This window comes from Mixophyes fleayi (genome assembly GCF_038048845.1).
Source record: "Mixophyes fleayi isolate aMixFle1 chromosome 12 unlocalized genomic scaffold, aMixFle1.hap1 SUPER_12_unloc_2, whole genome shotgun sequence".
Taxonomy (NCBI): domain Eukaryota; kingdom Metazoa; phylum Chordata; class Amphibia; order Anura; family Limnodynastidae; genus Mixophyes; species Mixophyes fleayi.
The window spans coordinates 172501-179637 of record NW_027445896.1 but is presented as its reverse complement, the minus strand read 5'-3'; positions in this window follow the sequence as shown (position 1 = coordinate 179637).

Below are 7137 nucleotides of genomic sequence, written 5' to 3'. Positions count from 1 at the left end.
GCCCCCTCTTCTTACCTGCTCTCCGTCTCCAGAGTTCCTCTGACAGCTACTGGGGGCCTCCGTTGACAACTGCAAACAGTTGGCAGAGACCGTGGATGATGATAAAGACAGTGGGACAAAATCAGCAGCAGGCAGACAAGGTGAATGAGACCGGTCACTCTGAGATCCACTACTGGCCGACAGTCATGTGAATTCATACACACTGCAGGATCGGAAGGTGATTGGTCGTAATATATTAAACGGTACGACCAACCAAATTAAACGATGATCAGCCCTTTGGGACGACTTTAGATCATTGTGTAAGATACACACACACACCATATCTGACCAAACGGTCGGGTTTCGGCTGAATTGTCCGACTATTGGATGAAAATGTTCCAGTGTGTACCTAGCCGTATACTGTACACTAAATCCACATCAGATCTCTGGAAAAACCACATAGGGCCAACAACGCATTAATCAAACACATCACATTGTATAGCCACTATGTATAATGGTAAATATATATCTCCCCAGGAAATCATCCCTATTATATGAATATTTAAATGTTTTATAACAAGATCGATGACCATCAGTTATCTGTGTCCCGTGATAACATCTTAACATCATGTAAATTGTCCAAGAATTAAATGAAAGGAGCCATCAAGATTCGTATTAAGGAACTGTCCTTAACATCCTGAATGAAGTTCAAAGAGAAGAGGAGAGAGGTTTTTACATCTAGAAGGTACAAGATTCCGTTTATAGTAACGTTTTTTATCATGAAAACCCAACCAGAAAATTGGTGGGTCCACTGGGAGAAAATTTACCATTTGGAAAAAGCAGCCGCACACAGCGTATCATTTTACACAAACACCCTATTTATTGGCCTAGTCCAGGGGCTGCAGAGATGTCACGGGGGTCCCACGGTCAGGACAAAAATAAAAAAATAAATACCAACCTAGCGGCACTGAATGTCAGGGCGTGAAGCCATCACGTCACACATATTCAGTGAGGAGTCGCGCAGAGAGAAGCTGGAAGAAAGAAGACAGAAGAAGAAGAGGCCAAGTAAGGTACGGAGGGGACAGAGTCATAGGAAACAGCGATGGAGGAGAAAAGAAAGGAGGGCGCAGAGTAATCATGAAGGGGCACAGTGTGAGCATGAAGGGGCACAGTCTGATGATTTTTGTATATATTGTTATTTTATTTTGTTTTACCTTATTCCTCTTAATGATAGCTATAAATTGTTGTTTGACAGAAATATAATTGAAAAAAAATACATAAAAATACTCTTTTTCTCTTGGATTTATGTGTTCTATTTTTGCAACTTCAGTATTTCTGTCCTGACCGAACTACTTATAAAACGGGACTGCTCGGTAATTATTTTTAAAAAAAATTATGGAGACCCTAAGGGTGCCGTGAACTAGAAAAGTTTAGGAACCACAGGCTTAGTGCAAACATGCACACATTTGGGAACTGCCTGTCAAAGTGCATAATCTTTTTGCGAGCTAAGATATAAAGGTGCATGGAGGAAAGAGTAAAAATTGCTGCCTACTTTTTATTAGATCACACCCTCATTAAAGTCAACTATTACTTTTTTTTTCCACTAAAAGCAAAGCTCATTCAAGCCTCATTAATGCCATAAAGCATGAGTGAGAGGACATCAGAACTGTATTTACAGCATATCATATTACTGTATACAATAGTAAAGAACACAAAAAGCGCCTTCCTTAGGTTTTATTATTTATTAGGCTGCCGTTGCACATTGTCACACAAAAATAGGTTACAAGGCATGGGAAAACGGGATTTATACTTACGATAAATCTTTTTCTCTGAGTTCATCTGGGGGACACTGCTTAACCATGGGGTTGAGTAGGGAGGGGAGGAGTCTGGCACCCAAAGAGTTAACTTTTTCCAGCTGACAGCATATCCCCCCCCACCAATTCCCCACATACCTCAGTTTGATTACCAAAGCCCTAGGACGGGAGGCCAATCAACCAAGACACACCACTCAACAGAGGGGGGAGTGGAGAGAAAAGAAAACAACGAAAAAAGGGGGGGACCGCAGTGTCCCCCAGATGGACTCAGAGAAAAAGATTTATCGTAAGTATAAATCCCGTTTTCTCTTCCATCCATCTGGGGGACACTGCTTAACCATGGGGACTTACTAAAGCAATCCTTCTGAAGGGTGGGACCGCTCTGATTTCCTTGCACGTAGAACACTACGGCCAAAGGAGGCGTCCCCAGAGGCAAATACATTAAATTGGTAGAATTTCGTAAAGGTATGGACCGAGGACCATGTGGCTGCCCTGCACAGCTGGTCCGCCGTGGCTCCATTCCGTGCCGCCCAAGACGCCCCAACCGAACGGGTAGAATGGGCAACAATACGCTTCGCCACAGGGAGATTAATACGGACATAAGCCTCCGATAGTCAGGGTAAGCCATTTGGCAATAGTTTGCTTAGATGCTGGCCATCCCCGCTTGGAAAAGTCAAATAATACAAATAGAGAATCTGTCTTACGTATCTTTGCAGATCTCTTAACATATAAACGTAATGCCCTCACTACGTCCAAACATTTATTTGTCTTTATTCCAGGAGTCTGAGGCTCCTCTCTGAACACTGGAACCACTATTTCCTGATTATTATGGAAACCTGAGACCACCTTAGGGAGAGAGGACGGAATAGTCCTTAAAACTGCTCTATCCTCATGAAAAACCAGATAAGGTTCTTTGCAGGATAAAGCTCCTAGCTCCGAGATCCTTCTGGCCGAGGCGATAGCAAGCAGGAAGACTGTCTTCCAGGTTAAGAACCGCCACTCTGCTGAGAGTAGAGGTTCAAAGGGAGGTTCCTGCAACATGCTAAGGACCAGATTAAGATCCCAAGGCTCCGCAGGATGCATGTAGGGCGGCTGGATGTGAAGCACTCCTTGTAGAAAAGTCTTAACATCCGGAAGCTCCGCCAGCCGTCTGTGGAAATACACTGACAAAGCCGATACCTGAACCTTTAAGGTTCCTAGTTTAAGCCCCGCCTCTAAACCACACTGTAAGAAGGCGAGAAATCTAGCCAGACCAAAAGTTTTAGAATTGTAAGACTTCTTCTTACACCACTTTATATATATATATGCCAGATGCGGTGGTATATCCTTGCCAAAACTGGCATTCAGGAGAGTGCCTATTACACCCCCTGAGAACCCTCTAGCTCTCCACAGACTGGATTCAAAAGCTCTGCCATTAAATTCAGCTGGTTCAGACTCTGATGCAAGAACTGTTCCAGGGTCAGCAGATCTCTTCGTAGCCCTACTGGAGTTACCAGAAAGACTGGACTATCCCCCTGACTGACCCTCCACGGGACCCTGTGGGGCAGGTTTTACCTGAAGCCCCACGGCATTGTTAGGACGTCCAGTGGATCCCTTGTTCTTGCGCAGAACTCTGGGACTTTCCTGTCTTTTGTTCGGTTGTTGTCCAACAACCACCAGCTGAGGATTTACTTCCTCCACTGGTACCTTGAACAAAGGAAGGCTCCTTCCTGCTTCCTCCGAATGTCCCACTGAATACACATGGGGTGGAACCATGCGCAGGGTAGGGTCACGAAAGATGTCACCATCTTCCTTAGCAGCTTCACAGACCTGGTCACTGACAGCTTCTTGTCTGACAGGACCCTGCCTATCCACTCCATCTAGGACCCTAACTTGTCCTGTGGAGAAAACACTCTGCTGCGTACTAAGTCCCTTAATAGTCCCAAGAAACTCATTCTTAGACAAGGGATTCTCTGTGACCCTATTATACTCCAGAAGTTCAGTTTTAGACTGAACAACCCGTCTGGCCTTAGCACCACGAATGGGTTTGACTAAAACCCTTTCCTTCTGCGGTACTTCCAAGCCTGTATAGCTTTGTTTAAACTAAGCAAATCGACAGCCCTGAGCTCTTTCTGACTTGACAGAGGCCAGCGAGTTAACTTGAGATGAGCTGGCCCCATGAATTCTATCATGATATCCTGGACCTACTCGTCCGCCGAGGACTTTGTCTACTGCTGGGCGAACCCAAGCAGCCGTCCTCCCACCCCACCCTCTGTAACCGGAGGCGGGTGGTAGTCATGCTGCTGGTCTATCCAGCAGCTTGGCGGAAGAAGCTCTCCGCGCTGCAGGGGCAAAGGATGACCTTCCTCTACGGGACTGTCTCCTGGTTTCCACGGCCCCTGAACTGGTAGTCTGGCCTCTGCCAGACCCGCCCCCGTAAAAAGGCTGTCTGAAAAAGCTAAACCTAGGCTTAGCCCTAAGGTTTTGGAGTATTTACAGGCAATGACGTCTTCTTGCCCCCTGAAGCCTGTAAAATCCAGGAGTCCAATTCTGGACCAAATAGCATCCCACCCGTGTACAGGATGGATTCTAACAACCTTTTAGACTCTGAATCCGCATTCCAAGTCCTTAACCATAACGCCCTTCTAGCTACTACAGCTGCAGCAGAAATAGACGATGACATGGAGGCCGAATTATGGGCCGCTTCATATACATAGCCTGCTGCCTCCCTTAGCTGCATGGCCAGGGGAAGTAACTCTGAATCCTGCAAGGCAGACTCTAACTGCCCTGCCCAGGCTTCCATAGCCGTAGCTACCCAGGTAGAGGACAATGCTGGCCTGAGGCTTGTACCAGCGGCCAAGAAGACCGACTTCAGCAGGGATTCTAATTTTCGGTCGGTCGCGTCCTGTAAGGCCGCTGACCAAGGTATAGGTAGTGTAGTCTGGCGAACCAATCTCGCCACAGGCGCATCCACCTTCGCCACCTGTTCCCAACAGGTCATATCCTCCTCTTGAAGAGGATACAACGCGCCAATCTTCTTTGGCATAGAGAACCTTTTATTTGGATATTTCTAAGAGTCCTCCACAATATCCCTCAGCTCAGCTGAGGGAGGGAACCTGACCACCTGCTTAGAAGCTTTCTTAAAGAGAGAGCGGTCCAAGGACTTCGTCTCTTCTGCTTCCACAAACCCCAGGTCCTGACGAACTGCTTTTACCAGATCGTCCATACCCTGGTGCCTAGAGTTTCCTCCTGACTCTATAATGGACAAATCTGAATCGTCCAACAATTCCCCTTCCTCCTTTGAGGAACTCTCAGAGTCCGACACTGACCACAGCGCCTTAACTGGTCTACGTCTTTTGATATTACGTTTATGTCTGGGATTCTCCAGGAGTTGGTTAAGTCGGTCCAGGCCCTTAGCCACTGCTGACCAACCCACCTCTCCTATCTGGGATACACCTAGGAGGGCCGGGGAGGGATTTAATCCGACCCCTGGGGAAAATGACTCCTCTGTCATTCCTACTGTTATACCCTGAGAAGCCATAGATGTAGATGGGATTTCTACTGGTTTAGATAACAGACTTACAAGGGTATTTACCCCTTGTGACAAGGTAGCCGCCCATTCAGGAGGATCTACCATTAGAATGGAGCTGTCTTTAGGCTGTAACTTCACAGAAGCCAGTGCAGCCAGCACAGAGCCCCCCCTGATCCAGCCGTTCACTTGTTAATTTAACATTACATTTTGAACAGACACTATGTTTGGTACGTGTTGTTTTACTTTTATCTGCCATCACAAGAAAAGAAAAACTGAATCACGTTTCAGATGCACAAACACTTCTCCAATAATTATCAGGAAATACAGATTAGGTTATTTAACATATCATAGTATTTCTGATTAAATAAGACAGGTTTGGAGAGCTTTATAGTTTTCTTAAACAACAGTTCTCTCAACACATCATTGTCTTATTAAACATATGCATCCACATGCACACACACAGAAGAAAACAAAGTGATACTTAGCGGGGAAGATATGTGTCAACAGTGCACTTCTCTCCAAATGACTGCTGCATCTGTCCTCCTTTTGAACTTTGGCGCCAAAAGGGATCTTCCACACGCTCACTCAGCAGGGAAGGGGGAAGCGGTGTTCCTCAAACACATTCCGCTTCCACTGGCTCTCCTTCTGTGTTACTTTCATTAACAGCGTTTTGCCCTTTCTGTATCTTAGGGGAAAACCTGTTAGAATGTGTTCCCCGTACAGCGCTATCACTAGCGCGCCATCCTTCAAGTATCCCTGCCATCCCATAGAAGGAGGGGACTTGGTATGCTCCAGCTGGCTTCCGGGGAACGTCTGCAGTAATGGCTTTCTGCCTAATGGCAGCGCCTATCCTGCTATCAGCGGGGAGAGTCTCTTGGAGACTGCTTCCCGCTGTGAGAAGCGCTTCACCTCCTCTGTCAGCGGGGCTGCCCCCAGCTGAACTGCGCTTCTCCCACGAGTCAGCTCAGTTGTACACCGAGCCTCTCGCTGCTATCAACAGAAAAAAACTTTGGAAAAGTAAAGAAAAAACCTATTACCAGTGAACACTGTTCACTGTTTCTTGGAGCTCTTCAGATGCGCCCTTCTCCTAGGGCACCCAATTCAAACTGAGGTATGTGGGGAATTGGTGGGGGGGATATGCTGTCAGCAGGAAAAAGTTAACTCTTTGGGTGCCAGGACTCCTCCCTTCCCTACTCAACCCCATGGTTAAGCAGTGTCCTCCAGATGGATGGAAGAGATAAGCATTTTATCCAAGCTGTTATAAAAGAAACAATATATACATAGATGAACTCTAGCAGGAATGAGATGTATTCAGGAAGTTACGTACTCAGAAAGTCTTCATCGAAGATCCCTGATGAAACCATAACAGCGAAACGCGTTGGTTGGAGATTTCATTTATACTGTGCCAGACTGCAACTTTTACAGGAATATGAGAAGTGTAACCTCGTGAATACATCTCATCTGCAGTGGAACACATTGTAGAGTGCATTCTACATGCTGAAGGTGGAAACCGGCAGTTCGGCTTTTGGAACGCAGGGTGTGTTCCACACGAACAGGAAGCCTAGGGAGATAGTCGCAAGAAGCAGTTCTCCGCAGCTGTCAGGGACAGGACTTTACCATTCAGAGACCTTGACTGCCCGGAGTGACCCTACTCTACAGAAAGCACACTTTTAAGGGATACATTAAGGATTCCATCCGCTACACCACTGACGAGTGCGTGTGGATAAAGGACATTGAATAGAGTAATCTAAGCCTGATCGCAAACTACAGGTTCTTAAACTAATAGTTTATTGGTGTTTTTAGAGAGAAATTGTATGATTTAAATGGACATTT